This window comes from Hypanus sabinus, chromosome 16 (assembly GCF_030144855.1).
Source record: "Hypanus sabinus isolate sHypSab1 chromosome 16, sHypSab1.hap1, whole genome shotgun sequence".
In the NCBI taxonomy this organism is placed as follows: Eukaryota; Metazoa; Chordata; class Chondrichthyes; order Myliobatiformes; family Dasyatidae; genus Hypanus; species Hypanus sabinus.
In genome coordinates, this window is record NC_082721.1 from 42828014 (window position 1) to 42855514 (window position 27501).

General features: G+C 41.1%; 1 protein-coding gene and 1 long non-coding RNA gene across 2 annotated transcripts in view; one reads left to right on the forward strand and one right to left on the reverse strand.

Annotated features, from left to right (window-relative positions):
• LOC132406255 (uncharacterized) overlaps window positions 1-5580 on the forward strand; it is a 48644-nt gene extending 43064 nt beyond the window's left edge. The window contains exon 5 of the long non-coding RNA XR_009516113.1: window positions 2155-5580. This is a non-coding gene — a long non-coding RNA (uncharacterized LOC132406255). The remainder of the gene's footprint in view (window positions 1-2154) is intronic.
• Window positions 1-27501, reverse strand: part of LOC132406253 (cysteine dioxygenase type 1-like) — a 112730-nt gene that overhangs the window by 61492 nt on the left and 23737 nt on the right. The window lies entirely within an intron of this gene.

Consider the following 27501-nt stretch of genomic DNA (forward strand, 5'->3'; position numbering starts at 1 on the left):
GGTCAAATCCTCTAACCTCTTCTCTCTTCATCTATCTCAAACCGCACAAAAAAAACCTATGCCCAACCTTAGTGTCCTTCACTAATGAACCCTTGCCTTCAATTCGACCATCCCAATTGGATGGCAGTCTCCTCTCTCTTATCTTCAACAATAACCCAAACATAAGCTGAAGACAAGCAGCATGAAATGAAATACATACAACACAGCAGTAAAAAAAAATGAACCAGGACATTAAATAAGCAACACTGAACTCAGCACTACAGCTTCCTCCAGAAGCTTGTTCCAAGTACCCCCACCCTCTGTGTGAAAAAGTTACACACAAGTTCCTTTATGATAGTTTCCCTTTTACCTTAAAACATTGCCCTTTAGTTTTAGACTTAAATGTAGGGGCATGTTGAAGAAATTTGCAGACGATACAAAAATTGACCATTTGCTTGACAATGAGTAAGAAAATTTGGTTTGATGGTCATAACGCACTTAAGCTGATGCAACAAAACAGGAAATAGTAATAAATGAGATTATTGAAAAATACATGTCTATATTTAGTATTATATGGGTCAGGTTAATAAAGTGGTTTAAAATGCACATAAAATAACTTGCTAAATCAGCTGTGATATAGAATAAATAAGAGCAGAAGGTTTATGCTACACCCGGTTTTATAAGTTTGCTCACAGCTTGAGTACCCTGCATAGTTCTGGTCACCACATCACAAGGAAAATGTGGCTGCGCTGGAGAGCATGCAGAGGAGAGCTATGAAGATGTTGCCAGGACAGGAAAATGGTGGTCACAAGGGAATTACTTTCTTTGCAACTTGGAAAGTTTGAATGAAATATATGAAATAATAAGGTTGTTATTATTTAACTTATATAAGGTTGTTAGTTAAATTGTAAGGACCAATTATCTTGCACAAGGGTATCACAAACCAAGCAGCGTTCACTTAATTGGTCAAAGGGCAAAGAGGAGATGCAGAAAACCCTTTTCACCGAGAGGGAAGTAGTGTGGAATTCATTACTTGACAGGGTGGTATTAACAGGAAACCTCCTCATATGTCTTTGAGCATACTCATTTGTACCAGCCTCTGAGGAAAATATATTTTGCGCAGAGGTCAGAGTTCTGTAAATGTTGGGACCGCTCCTTTTCACATTGTCAATGATTTAGATGAAGGAATTGTGGCCAAGTTTGCAGATAATATGAAGATAGGTGGAGGGGCAGGTAGTGTTGAGGAAGCAGAGTATATGCAGAAGGTCAGACAGACTTGGGAGAATGGGCAAAGAAATGGAGGATGGAATATAGTGTAGGGAAGTGCCTGGTCATTCACTGTGATAGAAAGAATAAAGGCATGGACTAGTTTCTAAATGGGGAGAAAATTAAAAAATGAGAGGTGCAAAGGGACTTGGGAGTCCTCATGCAGGATTCCCTAAAGGTTATCTTGCAGGTTGAGTTGCCGGTAAGGAAGGCATTCATTTCAAGAGGACGAGAACACAAAAGCAAGGATGTATACTGAGGTTTCATAAGGCATTGCTCAGTCTGCACTTGAGTATTGTGAGCAGCTTTGGGCCCCTTATCCAAGGAAATATGTGTTGGTATTGGAGAGAGTCCTGACGAGATTCATGAGAATGATCCCAGGAATGAAAGGGTTAACATTGGAGGACTGTTTGATGGCTCTGGGCCTGTGCTCGCTGGTGTTTCAAAGAATGAAGGAGGATCTCATTGAAACCTCTTGAAAATTGAAAGGCCTAGATAAAGTGGAAATGGAGAGAATGTTTCCTATAGTGGGGGAGTCTAGGATCAGAGGGCACAGCCTCAGAATAAAGAGACGTTCATTTAGAACAGAGATGAGGAAAAACTTCTTTAGCCAGAGAGTTGTGAATCTGTGGAATTCATTGCCACAGACAGTTTCACAGCAGAGGTTGATGGGTTCTTGGTTAATCAGGGTGTCAAAGGTTACAGAGAAGGCAGGAGAATGGAGTTGAGAGAAGAAATAAATCACCCATGTTGAAATGACAGATCAGACTTGATGGGCTGAATGGCTGTATGGTCTTATGTTATATTCTCTTTCTCATCAGGAACTCAAGTGCAACAGTCCCAACCTATGATAGCACAGATAGCACTTTGTTTTGGCGAAATGTAATCCAATGCCATTCTGTTTTATAGGGTCACCACTTATACGGCTACCATCTTAGCAGAAAGACATCATCAACGTCCACTTTGTACGAACGCTTCTACGGCTGTGGTCATTGAGATGAATGCTCTGGATAATCGTCCGGAACCCTACGTGGGAAATTCTATCATCCAGAACCGATCGGCCTCTGTAACAGCCCTTTTCTTATGCTTCAATTTGTGTGTTGGGTGGTCAGGCAGATCATCAGTATGATACATATACAACATACCCCAGGTTGCAGCAACCTGATCATCCTATGGTAAGCCACAGATAGCCCAACTGCCACACACCCACTAGATGGCATTTAATGTGGGGAACAGCCCCACCTCAAAGCAGAGCATTCCCACAGGAGCAGTACTGCACTGCTTTGTGCCACTGAGCTGCACAGAGACACATTAGCTACTTTCAACAGAAACCGGATCGTCATAACAACAATGGCAAAAATTCCTTGTTGCGATATTACATTTTGGTTTTTCTCCAGTTGTATGATGCCCATACCACAACAACCCCCTTAACAGATGCATCGGTGGTCATGTCTGATAGATCCATGATAGCTTTGTTCCGTGTCAGTATCACTCAGAGGAGCTGGAATCAGCACTCCCATACCTGAGTGCACTGGGACTCAGTAGCCAGCCCTGATGTTCAACCGATAGGCACATTCATATGACATTCGGAGTTGGACATTAGACGATGAGGTGTCGAGGATCATCAGCACCAGCTCCAGTCTCCAGCCATCAGGCTTCAACTTCCGGACTTCCAATTGACCTTCAGGTTTTGATATTTGATATCAGCCCAGGATCAGCTGATGATGGGTCCCTGGTCTCCAGGCATGAACTCCGGGGCACACCGACTCACCAGTCCTCGTGCCTCCTCATGTCACCTGCTCACACGGACATCTGATCCTCAGACCTACTAAACTTGGGACATTCACGGATGTCCTTTTGTCACTGGTCTTTGAATGTGGAGTGGAGGCCTAGAACCCAGATGTCCTTTGTTATCCATCCACGTCACTGGCCTTTAAATGCAGAGCACTGGTGAGGCCTAGACTTCTGAGGTCCTTTGTCACCTGTCTGTGGTGCTGGACTTTGACCACGGAGCAGAGGCCTGACCTTTAACTCCTCCACATCCCTGTCCCTAAACCATCGCTGCAAGCTTAAAAAAAACAAGCAAGTCTTGATGGAGACAACAGCTTGAGAAGCTGTTCCACAGAGAAAAACCTCAAAGTAAGGTAAATGGATATAACACCAATGGATATAACTAATAAATACTTACTGTGTCCTATATGAGTTACCGTGAGCCTTCCAACAATATATCCCCTACCTGAACCTCCAAGACACCACCTTCAGGTGCCTCATGCGACCTGTGCCGGTTGTGTTTCTCCTTTGGGCTTTCACACTCCAGTTATCTACAAAAGAGGCAGTAAGGTAACTATCGGCTCTTCGGCAACAATGGTCTGTGCAAAATGAAATATAAACCGTTGTCAACGGACACAACAGACTCTCGTTATCTTCCAGCTCCTTTCACATCACAAAGCAATTGAAAATAGATCAACCTGTTGCATGTGATATGAGGAGAAATACTTCAGGTAGTAGAGCTTTCTTCCTGACCACAAACTGTCTTGAGATCATCAAGCAAGGGTGGCATCGAGGCCACAAATAATAGACAATGAGAGGGAATCTCATAGAAACATCAAAAATTTCCAGAAGATCTCACAGGCTAGGTTGATTACACCTAATTTTCCAAGAGTTCAGGAGATGTGTTAATAGGTGCAGTATACAAGCACAACAAAGTAACTTAAGACAAGTTTATTAACATAAAATAGATGACATAAATAAACTATACAAAATACTACATAGCAAGTCACAAAGATTTCTGGGCTGATGATTCCTAGTCACCACTTGGTTATTGTTGGGGGAACTCCGATTCTGACTCATGAAACCACCCCTTTGTCCCAGACACTGATCATGATTCTGGTCTGGGTGAAATTCCAAAGAAGACTTGGAAGGCAATCTCATAAATATGAGTTTCACTAGTACAGAGTCATCAAGAAGCAGACAAATCTTCTGTTCTTGTTCATTAACGAATCTGATTTCATTCAAACAATACATCATGTCCATGAACACAGTCTCATAAATCAATTAGAATTTTAATCACAAACAAAAGAAAATCTGCAGATGCTGGAAATCCTGCTGAAGGGTTTTGGCCCGAAATGTCGACTGTACTCTTTTCTGTAAGTGCTGCCTGGCCTGCTGAGTTCCTCCAGCATTTTGTGTGTATTGTACATATTAATGGTCACTCCTTTTTATCTCATTCTTTAATCTCACAATGTCAGTGACACACAACATTCCTTGGGTTTTCATTGTACATTAATTTTTACAGATAAGTGATAAACTTGGATTCCAAAAGAATCCATTATCAAGCCCACTTGACAGACATTCTCACGAATAGATCTCCAGGCTCCACATGCTACAAATTCAGAAAGAGTTAAGCTTTCATCTGACCCAACAGATATTCTATCATTATTCTACAAATTCCATATGCTACATCTCACCTCTTGAATATCTGATCAGATTAGACAAACAGAACTCATCCTTCTGCTAAAGATGTTTAATATGATGTTGAAAAATATGTATCAATATCCCTTGGATGATTAAAAACTAATATCACGATTATTATGATATGAGAAATTATTCACTTTTAAAGGTTAACCTCAACATTCACATTAAACTAAGTCTCCTCATCCTTGGGGAACTGTAACAACATCTCATCACTGATTTGAATGGGACAAATAAGATTTACAAAGACTATATTTTGATTGGGGATACAAGAGTCAAATCACCATCAATTTAGCTCTTTACTTGTTTTTGATCACACAAAAAAGTTGTATGGGGTAAGTCACCCTAGGTGTGGCCATGCGTACTCCCAATTAGCACATATCACATAATGTATATTCTTTCCCTGAACAATAATATCATTTTCACAAACCAAAAGATTAGCAGTGGCTTGTTGGGACTCAACAGAAGTCTGACATCCAATAAAACACGAGACAAGCATTAAAACATAACAAAGCAACATTCCCAAGGGAACCTTAGAAAATAAAAGGACAAAGATAGTTAGAAAAAAGTTTTTATTCTCTCTTAGTCAGTTTACCCTTATCTACATACACAGAATAGGTCTATTCTCATACTATCACCCACCGTGTCCATCGGCAGGGGAGAAGACGGGGATGTCACTAATACTTTAGCCCCTTACAGAACTGAATTGGTCCTTTATCAGCTTATTCAGTTGTGCCATCAGGAACAAAATGAATAGATTGTCCTGTCACTAACAAAAAGGGACACACACAAACAAGCTGGAGGAACTCAGCAGGTCAGGCAGCTTCCATGGAAATGAGCAGTCAACGTTTCAGGCCGAGACCCTTTGTCAGGACTGAAGAAGGAGGGGGCAGGGGCCCCATAAAGAAGGTGGGGGGAGGGTGGGAAGGAGAAGGCTGGTAGGTGCCAGGTGAAAAACCAATCAGTCAATCAAAGGTCAAGGGGTGGGGGAGGAGAAGCAAGGAGGGGATATGCAGGAAAGGTGAAGAAGGAATGTAAGGGGAAAGCACTATGGGTAGTAGAAGAAGGCAGAATCATCAGAGAGGTGATAGGCAGCTGGAAGAGGAGGCAGAGGGAAAGTGGGATGGGGGAAGGGAGAGGGAGGGAATTACCGGAAGTTGGAGAATTCGTTGTTCATGCCAAGGGGCTGGAGACTACCCAGACGGTGTATGAGGTGTTGCTCCTCCAACCTGAGTTTGGCCTCATCATGGCAGTAGAGGAGGCCATGGATAGACATATCTGAATGGGAATGTGAAGCAGAGTTGAAGTGGGTGGCAAACGGGAGATCCTGTCTGTTGTGGCGAATGGAGCGGGGGTGCTCGATGAAGCGGTCCCCCAATCTGTGTCGGGTCTCGCCGATGTAGAGAAGGCCATACCGGGAGCACCGGATGCAATAGATGACCCCAACTGACTCACAAGTGAAGTGTTGCCTCAACTGGAAGGACCGTTTGGGGCCCTGAATGGTGGTAAGAGGGGTGGTGTAGGAACAGGTGTAGCACTTACGCTTGCAGGTTTAAGTGGAGGAGCAACACCTCATATACCATCTGGGAAGTCTCCGGCCCCTTGGCATGAACATCAAATTCTCCAACTTACAGTAATTCCCTCCCCCTCCCTTCCCCCATCCCACATTCCCTCTGCCTCCTCTTCCAGCTGCCTATCACCTCTCTGATGATTCTGCCTTCTTCTACTACCCATAGTGCTTTCCCCTTACATTCCTTCTTCACCTTTCCTGCGTATCCCCTCCCTGCTTCTCCTCCCCCACCCCTTGACCTTTCTTCTGACTGGTTTTTCACCTGGCACCTACCAGCCTTCTTCCCACCCTCCACCCACCTTTTTTATAGGGACCTTCCCCTCCTTCTTCAGTCCTGATGAAGGGTCTCGGCCTGAAACGCTGACTGCTCATTTCCACGGATGGTGCCCGACCTGCTGAGTTCCTCCAGTGTGTTTGTACATGTTGCTGACCCCAGGATCTGCAGTGTACTTTGTGTTTATTAACAAAAAGGGAGTGCCTCCTGTCAATAAGTGGTTGCTCAAATTATACAAAGCACGGAGGTGGTCAGGTAACCATCCAGATAAGGGATGAGCAGGAGTAAGTAAACAAAACTGCTGTTTTTTAAAATTTTTTAATTAAGTTTTTAAGAGAATTACATACAATGAATAGAATAATAAAGTAATGAAAATTAATATTAGCCCTCCCCCTCCCCCCTTAACATCACTGTCTAAAAAAGAAAGAAAGAAAAGAAAGAAAGAAAGAGAAAAAGAAAGAAAGAAGAGTTGTCTGGATATTGGAGGATCCTCACATGCACCATGGAGTTCAAAATAACTTTAGTATATATCTGTATTTTTTCCCCAAATAACTAATAATTTTATCTTCAAAGGATCTATATATTTAATCCTATCTTTTGAAGATAGGCATGCCAAATTTTCAAAAATATATCATATTCATTTCTTAAATTATAAGTAATTTTTTCAAGTGGAATGCAGCTATGTATTTCATTATTCCAATGGTCCATAGTTAAGTATGAATCTGATTTCCAAGTAACTGCAATAGCTTTTTTGGCTACTGCCAAAGCAATTTTTATAATTTTTTTCTGATATTTATTCAATTTAGGTTTCGGTATTATCCCTTCAATATTGCCTAATACAAATAACGTTGGGCTATGTGGAAGTTGTATTCCAATAATTTGTTCCAGTAAAAGTCTTGGATTTATCCAAAAAGGTTGAATTTTAAAACAAGACCAAGTAGAGTGTAAAAAAGTACCGATTTCTTGATTACATCGGAAACATTGGTCAGATAAATTTGGGTTTAATCTATTTATTTTTTTGTGGTGTAATATATAATTGATGTAAAAAATTGTATTGTACTAATCTAAGTCGGACATTTATTGTATTTGTCATACTATCAAGACATAATCTTGACCAATCTTTTTCATCAATTTTAATATTCAAATCAGTTTCCCATTTTTGTCTTGACTTATGAATTCCTGGTTTAATTGTCTGTTTTTGAATCAAATTATACATACAAGATGTAATGTTTTAAATTTTTCCTTTTTGAATTAAAGTTTCTATTTCATTAGGTTTTGGCATTAACATTGTTTGACCCAGTTTATCTCTTAAATAAGCCCTTAATTGAAAATAACAGAAAAGATTGTTATTTGATATTTTATATATATTCTTTTATTGATCAAACGACATCAATATACCTCCTTCAGAACAGTCACCCATATATCTGATCCCTTTTTGAAACCAGTTATATAAAAGTTGATTATCCATTGTAAAAGGAATAAGTCTATTTTGAATTAGGGTTCTCTTTGCTAATAAAGATGTCTTTATCTCATCATCCACATTTACATTATTCCATAATCTTTCTTCTCCCGTATCCATTTGGATTCCCATTTATATATAAAATCTTCTGGTATATTTTCTCCTATCTTATTAACTCTATCCTAATCCATGCCAGTTTTTCTTCATCAAAAAAAGATGCAATAAATCTAATTTGATTTATATAATTTTTATAATGATTCTTAAAATTTGGGAGTTGTAACCCTCCTAGGTCAAATTTACATGTCAATTTTTCCAACGATATTCTTGACATCTTACCTTTCCAAAGAAACTTCCTCACACATTTGTTCAACTCTTGAAAAAACTTCTGGGGCAGTTGTATTGGTAATGTTTGGAAAAAATATTGTAGTCTGGGAAATATATTCATTTTTACAGCATTAACTCTACCTACTAATGTTATTGGTAACATCATCCATTTATCAAGATCTTCTTGTATTTTTTTCAATAATGGCAAATAATTTAATTTATATAAATTCTTTATATCATTATCGACTCTTATACCTAAATATTTTATACCATTTGTCAGCCATCTAAATTGAGATACTAATCGACATTGACTATAATCTCCATTAGTAAGGGGTAAAATTTAATTTTTATCCCAGTTTACTTTATACCCTGATATTTTCCCATATTCTTCCAATCTGAAAGATAATTTATGCAATGAATGTAATGGGTTTGTTAAGTAAATCAGAATATCATCAGCAAATAAATTAATCTTATATTCCTCCTGGTTAACTCTGAAGCCCACAATGTCTGGATCTGTTCTAATTAATTCAGCTAATGAAAATGGTTCTGTCGCCAATACAAATAGGGCAGGTTATAATGGACATCCTTCTCTGGTTGACCTTGTTAACTGGAATGATGTTGAAATTTGACCATTTGTCACTACTTTAGCTTTGGGACTAGTATTTAAGGTTTTAATCCATTTTATAAAAGATTTTCCTAACCCATATTTTTCCAATACCTTAAATAAAAGTTCCATTCCAATCTATCGAATGCTTTTTCTGCATCCAAAGCAACTGCCACACTCATTTCCTCCGTCTTTTGTGCCAGATGAATTATGCTAAGTAACCGAGTTACATTATCCGCCGATTGTCTATTTTTAATAAAGCCTGGTTGATCCATATGTATTCATTTTGGTAAATATTTAGATAATCTATTAAATAAAATTTTTGCTATTATTTTATATACTGTATTCAACAAAGAAATAGGCCTATATGATGTTGGTTTTAAAGGATCTCTATCTTTTTTTGGCAATACTATTAGGATCGCTGTCAAAAAAGATTGTGGAAGTTTATGTGTTCTTTCCACTTGATATATTAACTCCATAAAGGGAGGGATTAATAAATCTTTAAATTTTTTATAAAATTCAGGCAGAAAACCATCTTCTCCTGGAGATTTATTACTCTGAAGTAATCCTAAAGCTTCTTCAACCTCTTTTAATGTAAAAGGCATATCTAATCGTTTCTGTTCTTCCAAATTCAATTTTGGAAGAGTTATTTGTGATAAAAATTCTTCTATCTCAGCAACCTCATTTTGTGATTCTGATTGATATAATTCAGAGTAAAAATTTTTAAAAGTTTCATTAATTTCTAAAGGTTTATAAGTAATTTTATTTGCACTTGTTCTAATTGCATTTATTGTTTTGGAAACCTGCTCTGTTTTCAACTGCCAAGCAAAAATCTTGTGTGATCTTTCACCTAATTAGTAATATCTCTGTTTTGTTCTCGTAATTACTTTTTCTGTTCGATATGTCTGGAGTGTATTATATTGTAGCTTCTTATTAACAAGTTGACTTCATTTTTCTTCTGTCATATATCTTTGGGATTCTTTTTCTAATTTTGTAATCTCTTTTTCTAATTGATCTATTTCTACTATATATTCCTTCTTAACTTTAGAAGTATAACATTATCTGATCCCTCAAATATGCTTTCATCGCTTCCCATAATATAAATTTATCATCAACTGAATATGAGTTTGTATCCAAAAAAATTTTTATCTGTTTTTTCATAAAATCACAAAAATCTTGATGTTTTAATAAAATTGAATTACATCTCCATCTGTAAATCAATTCCTCCTTATCCATCATTATCATTGTCATTATCACGGGGGAATGATCTGACAGTATTCTCGCTTTATATTCTACACTTTTCACTCCATCCTGAATATTCATTAATAGGAAAAAAACAAACCTTGAATAAGTTTTATGTCTATGTGAATAAAATGAATAATCTCTTTCTCTTGGATTAATTCTTCTCCATATATCAATCAAATTTAAGTCTTTCATCAATGATAAAGTTAGCTTTATTACTTTTGATTTTGTAATAACCTTAGTTGACCTATCTAGAACTGGGTCTAAACAAAAGTTAAAATCTCCACCTATTAATATTTTATCATGTGCATCAGCCAAATTCAAAAAAAAATTCTTGTTTGAATTTTGCATCATTTCCATTTGGTGCAAAAATGTTCACAAGAGTCCATAATTCCAAAAACATTTGACAATGTAAAATCACATATCTCCCCACAGAATCAATTAGTACATTTTGTATTTTAATTTGTAAGGTTTTATTAACCAAAATTGCAACTCCCCTCAACTTTGAGTTAAATGAAGCTGCAATAACACTTCCAACCCAATCTCTCTTTAATTTCTGATGTTCTGTCTCTGTTAAATGTGTTTCCTGCAAAAAAGCTGTATCTCCTTTCATTTTCAATATATATGTTAAAACTCTTTTTCTTTTCACAGGTCCATTAAGCCCATTAACATTAAAACGTAAAAAATTGAGTAAATTAGTCATTCATAATACCTTGGGGAATCTCTTTAAAATTCTCCATGTTGCTATGTGTCTCCCCCCCCCATTCATCCAGACAAAAAAAGAAAAATAGAAGAAAGATAGATAGTAAAGAATAAAAAAACAAAATACCCCCCCACTAATGTTGTGAATGAATAGAAACACAACATTACCCCCCTCCATTTTACGGGTCATGGCAATTGCCATGATTACACATGTGAATCCCGCAGCAATCGATCAGAAGCTCCTCCAGCTCCCCCGTAACAAAATATATATATATATAAGTGAAGAAGAAAAAATTAATATCTCTACTCCCAATTAATATTCCTCAATTTTTTTTATCTTGTTCCCCTTCTATCATATACTTAAAGCATATTTGTATATTCTTCCACTCATAAATGTCCATCAGATCCGATCCCTATCTCAGTCTTCATCTTTAATCCATTTCATTTCCATAATTCTTTACCACATCTCGCAAATATTAGGAAGTTCTTGTACAAATTCTTCCACTTTCTGATGATCAGTAAAAAATCTTTCTTCATCATCCAAAAAAAATTATCAGTGCTGCTGGGTAGCTCAATATAAATTTACAACCCTTTTCCCATAAGATTTTTTTTTCACTGTCTTTGGTCGGTCGTATTAATGTTGTTAAAATGTATGTTCTCCCCAAATTTTTATACCTATTTCAATCTATCCCAATTTTTATTCCTAAATCTTTTTTTGATTCCTTAGACTCTATTATTTTGTCATATCTGTGGCAGAATAAGCGCTCTAGAATTAATAAAATCCATCTCCAAAAATCTAAAAAAGAGGGTGGCATGGCTTTACCTAACTTTCGTTTATATTATTGGGCAGCTAATATACGTTGTGCTACCTTCTGGTCTTTCTTCCATGGCCAACCCGAGTGCCCTAACTGGGTGGCGATGGAGCTGAGCTCCACTAAAGAATTATCTATCTCTGCACTCCCTAGTAGTCTGCCCAGATCAATAGCTAATCCTCTTGTTAGACACACTATGCGTATATGGGCTCAGATCAGGAAATGCTATGGTTTCCAGGGGTTTTCTGTTTCCAGCCCCATTGCTCATAATCAGCTTTTTTTACCTACTACATACGATTCAGCATTCCAGGTTTGGTATAGGAAGGGCATTAGACATTTTCAAGATCTTCTCATTGATAATCGCTTCGCTTCTTTTTAGCAGCTCTCTGTTAAGTTCAATCTGCCCAATGCTCATTTTTTCAGATATCTCTAAATCCGACACTTTATTGCTCCTTTAATTCCTAACTTCCCTGAAATGCCTGTGAAAAATGCTATGGACTTATTTCTTTCCATGAATCCACTAGGTAAAGGCTTAATATCAATCATCCGAGATAAACTAGCAGCCTTACGACGGGCCCCCATGGATAAAATCAAAATGGCCTGGGAGCAGGATTTAAATATCTCCTTATCTGAGGAGAGCTGGGATTCAGTTCTCATATCGGTTAACTCAACCTCTCTTTGTGCTCGCCACTGCCTTTTAGAGTTTAAGATTGTTCATAGAGCCCATATGTCTAAATCTAAACTATCTCGATTCTACCCTAGCGTTAGTCTGCTCTGTGATAAATGCAAGAGGGGCGTGGCCTCTCTCATCCATATGTACTGGTTCTGTCCTAGCTTGGAAAAATTCTGGAAAGATGTCTTTACTACGTTATCGTGTATTCTGAATCAGCACCTAGAACCAAACCCCTTAATTGCTCTGTTCGGTTTTTGGGGCGAGACAGATTTATGTCTGGGTCCGACCAAATGCCGAATATTATCCTTTGCCTGTCTCCTGGCTAGACGCTTGATCCTCCTCAGATGGAGAGATGCTGCCCCGCCCACTCATGCTCAATGGCTTAACGACATCATGGCCTGCTTGGACCTCGAAAAAATTCATTATTCAGTTCTCAATTCAGATCTAAAGTTCCATAAGGTCTGGGGACATTTTATCGAGTACTTTCATAACCTTCCTCTTGACTAGGGTTTTTTTTTCTTTTTGGTCCCTTGATTTCAGCTCCTTTTTTTCCTGGTAGAAGGCATTATTATCCTCTGTTGCTGAGTGTATTCACAGTCTGGGAGCTTGGCTGTCCTGACTTGTTCTCTCTATATTGTGTTGTGGTTGGTCTGTTGTTGTTTTTTCTTGTGTTGTGGGGCTTGGGGAGGACACCAAGCTTACTTGTCTTTAACTTAGGTGCTTTTTTTTGTTAAATTCTCTTCCTTTGTAGTATATTGTTATTGTATGCTTAATTTTGCACTGTTTTAATGTTCCTCATTGGGATTTGGGGTTTTTAATTTGTAAAATGTTTTGAAAAACTAATAAAAAAATAAAAAAAAAAAGATTTTTTTTCACTGAATTAAATTCCTTCCGCCTCTTCAAAAGGTTGTAACTTATATCAGGACAAAAAAGAACTCTTTTCCCCTCTATCATCAATGGCCCATTTCTCTTTCTGGCACCTTGAGCAGCTGCCTTCAAGATCTTTTCTTTATCTTGATATCTTAAACATTTTATCAAGATTGATCATGGATTTTGATCTTGTTGGGGCTTTGTTCTTAAAGCTCTATGAGCCCTTTCGACTTCAATTAACTGACTTCCCTCTTCCATTTCCAAGATTTCCGGATTCCATTTTTGAAAGAATTTTATTGAATCTTCTCCCTCTATACCTTCTTTAAGACCAACAATCTTAATATTGTTTCGTCTGCTGAAATTTTCGAGCACATCTACTTTTCCCAATAACCTTTTTCTTTCTGATGTCCAGGCAAGGATATTTTCTTCCAACTTATCCATTTTTTCAGTGTTGTCTCCCATTTTTTCTTCGAAGTTTTTTTTTTAATTTTTAAATTAGTTTTTCAAAACATTTTACAAATTAAAAACCCCAAATCCCAATGAGGAACATTAAAACAGTGCAAGATTAAGCATACAATAACAATATGCTACAAAGGAAGAGAATTTAACAAAAAAAAGCACCTAAGTTAAAGACAAGTAAGCTTAGTGTCCTCCCCAAGCCCCACAACACAAGAAAAAACAACAGCAACTCCAGACCAACCACAACACAGTGTAGAGAGTATAAGTCGGGACAGCCAAACTCCCAGACTGTAAATACATTCAGCAACAGAGGATAATATTGCCTTCTACCAGAAAAAAAAAGGAGCTGAAAGCAAGGGACCGATAAGAAAAAAAAAACCCTAGTCAAGAGGAAGGTTATGAAAGTACTCGATAAAAGGTCCCCAGACCTTATGGAACTAGATCGGAATTGAGAACTGAATAATGAATTTTTTCGAGGTCCAAGCAGGCCATGATGTCGTTAAGCCATTGAGCATGAGTGGGCGGGGCAGCATCTCTCCATCTGAGGAGGATCAAGCGTCTAGCCAGGAGAGAGGCAAAGGATAATATTCGGCATTTGGTTGGACCCAGACATAAATCTGTCTCGCCCCAAGAACCAAACAGAGCAATTAAGGGGTTTGGTTCTAGGTGCTGATTCAGAATACACAATAACGTAGTGAAGACATCTTTCCAGAATTTCTCCAAGCTAGGACAGAACCAGTACATATGGATGAGAGAGGCCACGCCCCTCTTGCAATTATCACAGAGCGGACTAACGCTAGGGTAGAATCGAGATAGTTTAGATTTAGACATATGGGCTCTGTGAACAATCTTAAACTGTAAAAGGCAGTGGTGAGCACAAAGAGAGGTTGAGTTAACCGATTTGAGTACTGAATCCCAGCTCTCCTCAGATAAGGAGATATTTAAATCCTGCTCCCAGGCCATTTTAATTTTATCCAAGGGGGCCCGTCGTAAGGCCACTAGTTTATCTCAGATGATTGATATTAAGCCTTTACCTAGTGGATTCATGGAAAGAAATAGGTCCATAGCATTTTTCGCAGGCATTTCAGGAAAGTTAGGAATTAAAGGAGCAATAAAGTGTCAGATTTGGAGATATCTGAAAAAATGAGCATTGGGCAGATTGAACTTAACAGAGAGCTGCTAAAAAGAAGTGAAGCGATTATCAATGAGAAGATCTTGAAAATGTCTAATGCCCTTCCTATATCAAACCTGGAATGCTGAACCGTATGTAGTAGGTAAAAAAAGGTGATTATGAGCAACAGGGCTGGAAACGGAAAACCCCTGGAAACCATAGCATTTCCTGATCTGAGCCCATATATGCAAAGTGTGTCTAACAAGAGGGTTAGCTATTGATCTGGGCAGACTACTAGGAAGTGCAGAGCCATGAAGTGCAGAGATAGATAATTCTTTAGTGGAGCTCAGCTCCATCGCCACCCAGTTAGGGCACTCGGGTTGGCCATGGAAGAAAGACCAAAAGGTAGCACAACGTATATTAGCTGCCCAATAATATAAACAAAAGTTAGGTAAAGCCATGCCACCCTCTTTTTTAGATTTTTGGAGATGGATTTTATTAATTCTAGAGCGCTTATTCTGCCACAGATATGACAAAATAATAGAGTCTAAGGAATCAAAAAAAGATCTAGGAATAAAAATTGGGATAGATTGAAATAGGTATAAAAATTTGGGGAGAACATACATTTTAACAACATTAATACGACCTACCAAAGTTCTTCCAACTTTTTAACTTTCTAGTCCATTTTCTTTTGTTTTTCCACCACCTTATCAAGCGTAATCTTCATATTTCTAATATTTTTTATTACTTTTAATTCATGCATTATTTGTATCAGGACTTCTCTTATGTCTCCAGAAAGTTTTCCACCTTTAATTTCCTCCTGTTCTTCTTCTTCTTCTTCTTCTTCTTCTTCATCTATTCTTCATCTGTGTTTTCCAGAGTCTGATTCTACTTCCAATTCACTTTCATTTTCACTTCCAGTTGCAGTTGGATCTTGTAGTTTTCTTTGCACGTTTGTGCATACTCGTTTCTTCACGCATGCGCAGCTCCCGCTGTTTCTTCTTCGAGACCGTTGATATTGCCGCAGCCTCCTGCCCTGCACCATTGGAGGCGACATGTACTTCGCCGAAAAGAGATCCAACTTGATTACGAGGCTCCGCCAGAACGGCGGATAGTCCTGAATTGTTTATAAGTAGAAGTTATTTATTAACTTTTCTTCACTTAAACTTTGTTTTATTGGTTTTTACGAGAGAGCTGGATTTCCATGTTTCAATCCTACATCATCACGTGACGTCCCCCCAAAACTGCTGTTTTAATAGGACATTCATTTGTTCAATTAGTCCACTGGCCTGAGGAGAAAAGGGGACATGGAACATCCACTGTACACCACCAGAGACAGCTCAACCGAGAAAGAGCAAACCATTATCATAGAACCATAGAACATTTGCAGTTGCACAGAAACAGGCCTTTTGGCCCTTCTTGGCTATGCCAAACCATTTTTTTGTCTAGTTCCACCGACCTGCACCTGGACCATATCCCTCCATACCCCTCTCACCCATGTAGCTGTCCAAGTTTTTCTTAAATGTTAAAAGTGAGCCTGCATTTACCACTTCATCTGGCAGCTCATTCCACATTCCCACCACCCTCTGTGTGAAGAAGCCCCCCTAAAGTTACCTTTAAACTTTTCCCCCTTCACCCATGTCCTGTTTTTTCCCCTCCCCTAGCCTCAGTGGAAAAAGCCTGCTTGCATTCACTCTATTGATACCCATCATAGTACCTCTATCAAATCTCCCCTCATTCTTTTACGCTCCAGGGAATAAAGTCCTAACCTATTGAATCTTTCTCTGTAACTCAGTTTGTCAAGTCCCGGCAACACCCTTATAAACCTTCTCTGCACTCCTTCAACCTTATTAATATCCTTCCTGTAATTTGGTGACCAAAACGGCACACAATACTCCAAATTTGGCCTCACCAATGCCTTACACAACCTCACCATAACATTCCAAATCTTATACTCAATACTTCGATTCAAAAGGCCAATGTACCAAAAGCTCTCTTTACGACCCTATCTACCTGTGATGCCACTTTTAGGGAATTTTGTATCTGTGTCCCCAGATCTCTCTGTTCTACTGCACTCCTCAATGCCCTACCATTTACCTTGTATGTTCTACCTTGGTTTCTCCTTCCAAAGTGCAATACCTCACACTTGTCTGTATTAATCTCCATCTACCATTTTTCAGCCCATTTTTCCAGCTGGTCCATATCTCTCTGCAAGCTTTGAAAACCTTCCTCACTGTTCACTACACTTCCAATCTTTGTATCATCAGCAAATTTGCTGATCCAATTTACCACATTATCAGCCAGATCATTGACATGGATGACAAATAACAATGGACCCAGCACTGATCCCTGTGGCACACCACTAGTCACAGTCCTCCACTTAGAGAAACAATCCTCCACTACCACCCTCTGACTTCTCCCATTGAGCCAATGTCTAATCCAATTTACTACCTCACCATGTATACCTCGCAACTGAATCTTCCTAACTAACCTCCCATGCGGGACCTTGTCAAAGGCCTTACTGAAGTCCATGCAGACAACATCCACTGCCTTCCCTTCATCCAGTTTCCTGGTAACCTCCTCGAAAAACTCTAATAGATTTGTTAAACATGACCTACCATGCACAAAGCCATGTTGACTCTCCCTAATAAGTCACTGTCTATCTAAATACTTGTAGATCCTATCTCTTAGTACTCCTTCCAATAATTTACCTAATACCGACGTCAAACTTATCGGCGTATAATTTCCCAGATTAATTTTAGAGCTGTTTTTAAAAAACGGAACAACATGAGCTATCCTCCAGTCCTCCGGCACCTCACCCATAGATACCGACATTTTAAATATATCTGACAGGGCCCCTGCAATTTCAACACTAGTCTCCTTCAAGGTTTGAGGGAATACCCTGTCAGGTCCTGGGGATTTATCTACTCTGATTTGCCTCAAGATAGCAAGCACCTCCTCCTCGTCAATCTGTATAGGTTCCATGACCTCACTACCTGTTTGCCTTATTTCCATTGACTCCATGCTAGTTTCCTTAGTAAATACAGACACAAAAAACCCATTTAAGATTTCCCCCATTTCTTTTGGTTCCATACGTAACTGACCACTCTGATCTTCAAGAGGACCAATTTTATCCCTTACTATCCTTTTGCTCTTAATATACCTGTAGAAGCTCTTTGGATTATCCTTCACATTGACTGCCAGAGCAACCTCATGTCTTCTTTTAGCCCTCCTGATTTCTTTCTTTAGTATTTTTTGTACTTTTTATACTCCTCAAGCACCTTATTTGCTCCCTGTTTCCTATACACATCATACATCTCTCTCTTCATTATCAGAGTTCCAATATCCTTTGAGAGCCAAGGTTCCTTATTCTTATTCACTTTGCCTTTAATCCTGACAGGCACTCTCAAAATTTCTCCTTTGAAGGCCTCCCACTTACTAATCACATCCTCGCCAGTGAACAACCTGTCCCAATCCACGCTTTTTAGATCCTTTCTCATTTCCTCACATTTGGCCTTTTTCCAGTTTAGAACTTCAACCCAAGGACCAGATCTATCTTCATCCATGATCAAGTTGAAACAAATGGTGCTATGATCACTAGAAACAAAGTGTTCCCCTACACACACTTCCGTCACCTGCCCTAACTCATTTCCTAATAGGAGATGTAATATTGCATCCTCTCTAGTTGGTACCTCTATATATTGATGTAGAAAACTTTCCTGGACACATTCTACAAACTCTAACCCATCTAGACCTTTAACAGTTTGGGAATCCCAATCAATATGTGGAAAATTAAAATCCCCTACTATCACAACTTTATGTTTCCTGCAGTTGTCTGCTATCTCTCTGCAGATTTGCTCCTCCAATTCTCACTGACTATTGGGTGTCTATAATTCAACCCCATTAATGTGGTCATACCTTTCCTGTTTCTCAGCCTCACCCATACGGCCTCAGTAGAGAAGCCCTCTAATCCGTCGTGCCTGAGCACTGCTGTAACATTTTCATTGACTAGCAATGCCACTCCCCCACCCTTCATTCCTCTGCCTCTGTCGCGTCTGAAACATCGGAACATTAAGCTGCCAGTCCTGCCCTTCCTGTAGCCAAGTTTCACTAATGGCTATAATATCGTAATTCCATGTGTCAATCCACGCTCTCAGCTTATCAACCTTCCTCACAATACTCCTTGCATTGAAATAGACACACCTCAGAAGATTATTACCACCATACACAACCCTTCTCTTTGTGACTTTGCATGAACTTTTAACATAATTTATTTTCAGCCCTGCTCCACTATCTGCTCTGTCACTCTGGTTCCCACCCCCTGCAAATCTAGTTTAAACCCTCCCCAATAGCACTAACAAACCTCCCTGCAAGGATCTGCAACTACCCTTGTAGTTCAGGTGTAACCCATCTCTCTTGTACAGGTCCCACCTGCCCCAGAAGAGGTCCCAGTGATCCTGAAATCTGAAACCCTGTGCCCTACACCAGTTCCTCAGCCATGTGTTCATCCTCCAGAGCATCCTATTCTTACCCTCGCTGGCACATGGCACAGGTAGCAATCCTGAGATTACCACTCTCGAGGTCCTGCTTTTTAACTTCCCACAAAGCTCTCCATACTCACTCTTCAGGACCCCCTCACTCTTTCTTCCTACGTCATTGGTACCGATGTGTACCATGACATCTGGCTGATCACCCTCCCAATTCAGAATGCTGTGCATGCAATCAGAGACATCCCTGACCCTGGCACCCAGGAGGCAACAAACTATCTGTGAGTCTCTGTCGTGACCACAGAATCTCCTGTGTGTACATCTAACTATCAAGTCAACTATTACTACCACTCTCCTCTTCTTCCACCCTGCTTTCTGCACTGCAAAACCAGACTCAGTACCAGAGATCTGGCTGCCGCAGCTTGTCCCAGGTACGTCATCCCCCCCAACAGTAACCAAATCAGTATTCTTGTTGTTGAGGGGAATGGCCACAGGGGAGCCCTGCTCTGCTTGCCCTTTCCACTTCCCTCGCCTAACTGTAACCCAATTACCTGTACACTGCTCCTTTGGCGTAACTCCTCCCTGAAACTACTATCTATAAACTTCTCATTCTTCCGAATGATCTGGAGGTCATCCAGCTCCTGCTCCAGTTCCCTTACACGATTTGTTAGGAGCTGCAGCTGGATGCACTTCTTGCAGGTGTCATCGTCCATGACACCAGAGGTCTCCCTGACTTCCCACATCCCGCAAGAGGAGCATTCCAACATCCTGCCTGGTATTCTGTCTACTCTAAACAAACAAATCAAAACTTACCGGCACCTACCCTCGCCTCTGCCTGTTCACACCGAAGCCTGTTGAGCCAAAGCCGTCCCACTCTGCTCTCTCTCACTCCGCTGCCCAATGTATAAGGTTTTTAAGCCTTTGGCAATCTACATCATGCGCCTGCGCAGTGAAAAAAAAGACTTCTCTCCGAGATTCCTTTACTCCTTCACTCTCAGCCTCTTGCTTTGACTTCAGATTGAATTTCAAGGGAGTCATTGAATGCAGGAGAAAGATGTTCTAATCCCCAAAGGGTACCACCTTGATTAGCTTTAACAGTAGGGATTGCTATCACAAATCTAGAATAAATACCTACTATTGTGAGGAGGAACTGGAATTGCTTCCATAAAGGAAGGGAACCAACATAATCTATTTGCCAAATCTGAGCAGAGGCACACCCACAGCAATGAGTAGTGAAGGCTTGTTTTGGAATCTGGTGGTCCTTAATTTGTAAATATAGCCCACAATTCCCAGCCATTGTATAAACACTGTCAGTGGGAAGGAATAATCCCCACTGTTTAGACCACTCCACAGTACCCTGTATCCTCAAATGAGCACGAGACTCATGGTCCTACCGAATAAATGGCAGAAACATTTTTTGAGGTTGAGGGCTCAATGTCACTGTGATAACACAAGCCTGTGACCACAAGTCAGTAATGTTGTCAAATATGGTTATCAGCAAATCATCTTTAAAATGGATGTCAATGGTAAACTGTAATGGTAATGTAATAATCGGCTCTAAATGTCCCTCCATAACTCTGTTCCCCATAATGGATGCTCCCTAACTGTATAAGACTGCTGGTTCCACCAGGATAATCAAACAATAAATCCATTAGCAACAGCCCAAGAATCAGTCTAAATATAGGCTTTTTTTGGTTTCATGCACAATGACATGATGTACTGCTATGACCTCTGCATATTGACTTGACCCATCAGAGCCTTCCTTCTTCAAAACCTGTTGGGTGAGAGGGTTAAGAACATCAGTGACCAGTCTCCCATATCGCAGAGCCATTGGTAAACTAAGTGTGCTGCTGCTGTTCGGAGTTCGGAGGTCAAGGGGAACGCCCCATGCAAGAGGCGAGGCTTTGACTGGAGTAGGTGATGTAGCCTGAGAGGACTCAGCAACCAATTCTGCTAGCTCTGCCTGATCCCTTTAACACTCGTTCAGAAATATACCATTTCCACTTGACAACAGAGATCTGTGGTTCCCGCTCTACCTTATGGGTGACTGTGTCAGGGAGTACCCTCCCATAATGGGAAGGTCAAGATGGAGAGAGACATGGGAATCCCTTGTCTGTATTTCAGTCTCTAAAGCCCAGTAGCAGGCAAGAAGTTATTTCTCAAACTTATCTGGTATCTGGAGGCAGCATCAGGAAGTTTTTGAGACCAGAAGCCCAGAGGCATATTTCTTCCTCCATACCTCTAGCACAAGCTCCAGAAAACCAAATGGTTTTTAACAGAAACCTGCAGCTCAGGGGAGTTGCCCTTGTGACGAGGAGATGGGTAAGGCTGTGGTGATGGCCTCCTTTGCAGCCTCAAAAGCTGATCATTGCTCAAGGCCCCAAACAAACTAGATTTCTTTCTGGTCACAGTGCACAAGTGTTGAAGGAGCATGACCAAACAGGGTGTGTTGTGTTGCCAGTATCCCAGGAGGCCAACAAAGCCTTGGGCCTTTTGCTTTGACAATAGAAATCTGTTGTGCATGCCCCCCGAGTGTGCCAAGGGTGCTATGTCTCAGATCTTTTTTCTGATCTTATTGGGAATTATCCTATCATCTTCAGTCTAATGTACTTCCAGAAAATGAACAGTCGTAACTGGGCCCTCCACTTTATTTGGGCTAATTTCCCATCCCTTCAATAGCATGTGTTCAATCAAATTATTAAGGGCTTCAGAAACCTCCTCGTCAGAGGATGCCTGCAGTAGTAGATTAGCTATTTAGTGATCTACTTTAGTGCTGGAGATAGGACACATTCACGCAAATCCCATGCCACCACACTATGGTACGAATATATCCCTAGGGAAGGTGTACTGAAGGCCGTTGCATGGGAAAGCAAACTGATCTTGGGACTTCTCTGCAATAAGGATGGAGAAGAAAGTATTAGCAAATCAGTAACAGTCAGTCCCGCTAGAAAGGTCCTCAATCAGCGTCACAGCATCTGGAACAGCTGTACCCAATGGAGGGCAAACCGATTTAACTAGCCATAATCAACAGTCATGCACTATGAACCATCAGGTTTCCAACTTGCCAAATAGGGCTATTATGAGGGGACAGGGCAGGACAACGAGCACCAACATTTACTTGACTGTATCATCAATTTCATTATGGCCATTTTCCAATTGCACAGCTTCTCATTTTGCTTTTCCAACCAAAATGAACATCTTCCTAAAACCAAAAGCAAATGGTGTCACAATGGAGGTTCCCAAAATGGTTTCAGGTACCTGGGAGATGAGATGGGCACAGACCAAGGAGGTCCCTTGCCAACAGCGAGATGGATCTTTGTATAGCATCTGTAACCAATCCCCCAAATCCCTACATACACACTTGCTACCCTGTTTATAGATCCAAATTCCCATGTGATAAGGTAACCTTGGCCTCAGTGTCCACCAGAGTAATTTGCCGCTGCTTATTGCTGTGTGATCCCAAAGGGTAAAAGGTATGTATGGTATTAGGTCTCCTTCTGGGATGCTGGGAACATGAATTACCAAAGCAATCCTGTTTATGGATCTCAGATAAGAGAAGTGGGCAGCCTGCTGTTGGGAGTTGTGGTGGGCAGTTATCTTGATGTGATGAGATCTTTAATGATCTGGGTAATGTGGCTTGGTGTTTATTAGTGGAGTCATAGTTCAGATCAGAGCACAAGACGACAATGGCTGTCCTCTTATCTGGTGGTTTGATGATCAGTCCAGGATTGGTCAGAAATGAGTGGAGAGTTGCACTTTGGAGAGGGTAACATCGGAGTGGGTGAGGAAAGTGGCAAGGTCAAGACAGTCCATTTCATGTAAAAAGGTAAAAGACCAGAATGGAGAGACCAAGTGGTAAGAGTATGCTGGAGACTGGAAAAAGGGTAATCAGTGAGGAGTGGGAAAGGTGAAGAATCCCCATTGAAATAATATGGACATAATGGAAGAAGAGTTCAGTTTGCGTGGTCTAGAACTCATTGACATGCAGATGTAGGGGGACAAGGTGAAGCTTCTGATAGACCACTCAGCATCAGAAGAGGTTCGATATGGGGGATAATGGTGAAGACAGCTGGGGTTGGAACTGGGGTAAGGTGAATGGTCAGAAGAGGGGGAGGGAGAGAGGACATAGAAACATAGAAAACCTACAGCACAATACAGGCCCTTCAGTCCACAAAGTTGTGCCGAACATGTCCTTAGAAATTACCTAGGATTACCCATAGCCCTCTATTATTCTGAGCTCCATGTACCTGTCCAGGAGTCTCTTAAAAGACCCTATCGTATCCAGCTCCACCACCGTCGCTGGAAGTCCATCCCATGCACTCACCACTCTCTGTGTAAAAAACTTACCCCTGATATCTCCTCTGTACCTACTTCCAAGCACCTTAAAACTGTGCCCTCTCGTGCTAGCCATTTCAGCCCTGGGAAAAAGCCTCTGACTATCCACATGATCAATGCCTCTCATCATCTTATACACCTCTATCAGTTCACCTCTCATACTCCATCGCTCCAAGGAGAAAAGGCTGAGCTCACTCAACCTATTCTCATAAGGCATGCTCCCCAATCCAGGCAACATCCTTGTAAATCTCTTCTGCACCCTTTTTATGGCTTCCACATCCTTCCTGTAGTGAGGCAACCAAAACTGAGCACAGTATTCCAGGTGGAGTCTGACCAGGGTCCTATATAGCTGCAACATTACCCCTCGGCTCTTAAACTGAATCCCACGATTGATGAAGGCCAATGCACCGTATGCCTTCTTAACCACAGAGACAGCCTGCGCAGCAGCTTTGAGTGTCCTATGGCCTTAAACCCCAAGATCCCTCTGATCCTCCACACTGCCAAGAGTCTCAGGATTAATACTATTCTGCCATCATATTTGACCTATCAAAATGAACCACCTCACAGTTATCTGGGTTGAACTCCATCTGCTACTTCTCAGCCCAGTTTTGCATCCTATCAAAAGGACTTGGAAGGAATACTGAATGGGAAGAATTGAGACTAAGAGAGTCGGGAGAGAGAAGAGTAAAGGTGGCGCTAGATGTCAGCATAGGATATGGAATCAGAATGAGATGGGCTCAGAAAGTTGCATGGGAGAGAGGGTATGCCCATGTCAAAAAAGACACAGGTATCTCTCTTCCTTTTCTCTCTTCAGCTCAGATGGGAGAGATCTGCCTGCCCCCTCTAGTAGTCCAGCTATAGTACATCCATTCTTTTGACCCTTCACCCTACCCCAGTTCTAACCCCAGCTGTCTTCATCATATCCCCCACATCAAATTTTAATCAGCATTGTCTGGTCTGGCATTCATGGCTTTTAGGAACCCACTATTCAGAGCTGAACTCTAAATTGAATCCGCAATTTATACTCAGATTTGAAGACCGGTCGCCGAAGTAATTTGCTAAATGTAAATGTTTAAACCAAACAAAAATCACTCCAACAGTCCCTCCTGGACAAAAGTAAAATTTGTACTAAGAATGGCCAACCTTAAGGAGGATCTATTTAAATAGGGCAGCAGAAATGCCCTGCCTAGCAATTCCACCCCCCTCCCTATTACTTTAAGGGCATCTACATCTACCTTGTCATCCCTAATCACTACCTACAAAACAATAAGCAGAGAGATTGTTCCAGAAATTTGAACAACATTTTTTCAAAATGTATCTTTGTTCAAATGCCTGTTGGCTAATTGCAGCTTAACCACATCCCTTGTCTTCACCCCTTCATTCTCTGGTAGCTAAAACTCTCTCTTTCCAGGGGCACCAGCAAGGCAAATGCATCAGGCTCACAGGCCCGCTCAGTGATGTACAGGAGGTTTGGGGTGGTCTCAATTTGAATGACTGCAAGGACCTCTGACTGGTGGCACCCCCTTCTGACCTATCCAGTCGATCACTGACCCGAATGCTGAAAGGGCTCAGCTCATTTGTATTCACTCCCCATTCAGGCTGGGGATGTCTGCAATCAGATGCCATGTGCAATCTTTTCTCAGTCTGCCATACTGTGGTAAACTATGTGTGTACCTGTCTGGATACGCCCCTCTGCTGACTGCTCCTGTGGCTCCTCCCACAGACCCCTGTAGAAAGGTGATTGGAGGCACTGCTCCTCCCTCAGTCTCCAAGATGTAGTGGTCACTTTTGCTGCTAATAAAAGCCTATCATTCGCCTCCCGTCTCCGAGTGTTATTGATGGTGCATCGATTTTATTAGCAGCAACAGACTCGACCACCTGATAGACTTAACCTGTAAATATACTTGTAAGAAACTTCGCCCCGCGGGGATTCTCTTTTAAAACAAAAGGGGGGGGGGTGAATGTGGTAAACTATGTGTATACGTGTTTGGACACACCCCTCTGCTGACTGCTCCTGCGGGCGCCAGGTTGCGGACCACGAGGTATAATCCCTGGGGGAGTGGACAGGTGGAGAGGGAGAATGCCACTGTGTGGAAGGCCACACTTTTAGCCCTTAGGTCAAAGGGATTGCCGGTCTCTCACTGGCAGGAGGTCCTCCCCAAGGCACTCCACTCCATCCGCTCCCTGTTATGCAGGTCCACCAATGCCACCCCTCATGAGCAACTCTTCTTTTTGCAGGAAGTCTGCCACTGGGACCACCCTACCGGCTTGTCTGACATCCCCAGGGCCAGTGCTGCTCCAGAAACATGCGAGGAGCAATAAATACTCCCCGATGGTCGAGAGGGTTCACCTACTTTATGCCAACCCCCATTATGCCTACATGGTCTTACCTGATGGGAGGGAGGTCACGGTCTCCGTCCATGACCTGGCGCCCGCAGGAGAACCAGACCCCTACCCCAAACACTCCACGGTGACTATGAACCCCGTACCCACTGATGTATGTACCCATGAGACACCGCGCACACCAAGCCCTACACAGACTCCTCACGACACTCCCGTACCGGGTGCCACACACACACGCATGAGGGATTACTGACGCCCAACGGGCTGGCACCTCAAGTCAGGCCGGAACCAGCACAACCACCATCATCGGTGCAATAACCACCAGTGCTATGTAGATCGCAGCAACATACTCGACCACCTGATAGACTTAACCTGTAAATATACGTAAGAAACTTCGCCCCATGGGGACTCTCTTTTAAAACAAAGGGGGGGTGAATGTGGTAAACTATGTGTAGACCTGTCTGGACATGCTCCTCTGCTGACTGCTCCTGTGGCCCCTCCCACAGACCCCGGTATAAAGATCGATTGGAGGCACTGCTCCTCCCTCAGTCTCCAAGATGTTGTGGTCACTTCTGCTGCTAGTAAAAGCCTATCATTCGCCTCCTGTCTCTGAGAGTTATTGATGGTGCATCACATACTATCAAAGTTGTGGAACCTGCTTTAACTTAAGGCCTTCCCCATATATTTTCCCCAATATATTTTCAATTTTATGCTATTCAACTAATCATCTACCTTCAGCTACCAGCCTTCATTACAGAGTACCGTTATCATCAAACTTTAGCTTGTTACTCGGGTTTCTGCCACAATCTTGTGGTGTCTTCTGAATTCGTATTTTCTCCGGGTTTCCTATTTTTCTTGCAACTGTCTGCTATCTCTCTACAAATTTGTTCCTCCAGATCTCACTAAATATTGGGCGGCCAGCAATAAAATCTCATTAACATGATCGTCCCTTTCTTATTCCTCAGTTCCACCCATAAATCTTCAGTAGATGTGCCTACCAGTCTGTCCTTTCCGAGCACTGCCGAGACATTTTCCCTGACCTTTGCCACCCTTTAACCCTCCAGGTTGAACTGTCTCTTATTTACACGTTCCACCATCCCTGGAAGGGAGCCCAATGATCCGAAACATAACGCCCTCCCTCTTGAATGATCTCCTTAGACACATATTAAACTACTTCCTATTTCTGGCCTCATTAGCACTTGGCATGACATTAATGACTAATAAAGATATACCATAACATCCACGTTCCCTTTTTTCTCTATCAGTCTGCCATGTTATCAAAGTTGTGGAACCTGCTGTCTCTGATTAATTTAAATCCCTTCCCATCTATTTTCCCCAGTATATGTTCTATTCAATGCTATCAAACTAAACATCTACTTTCAGCAACGAGCCTTCATTACAGAGTACCACTATTATCACACTTTATCATGTTTCTATCACACTTTATCATGTTTCTGTCACACCCTTGCTGTCTTCTAAATTTGTGTTTCCCGTGGGTGTGCTTCCATCAGCTGTGGTTA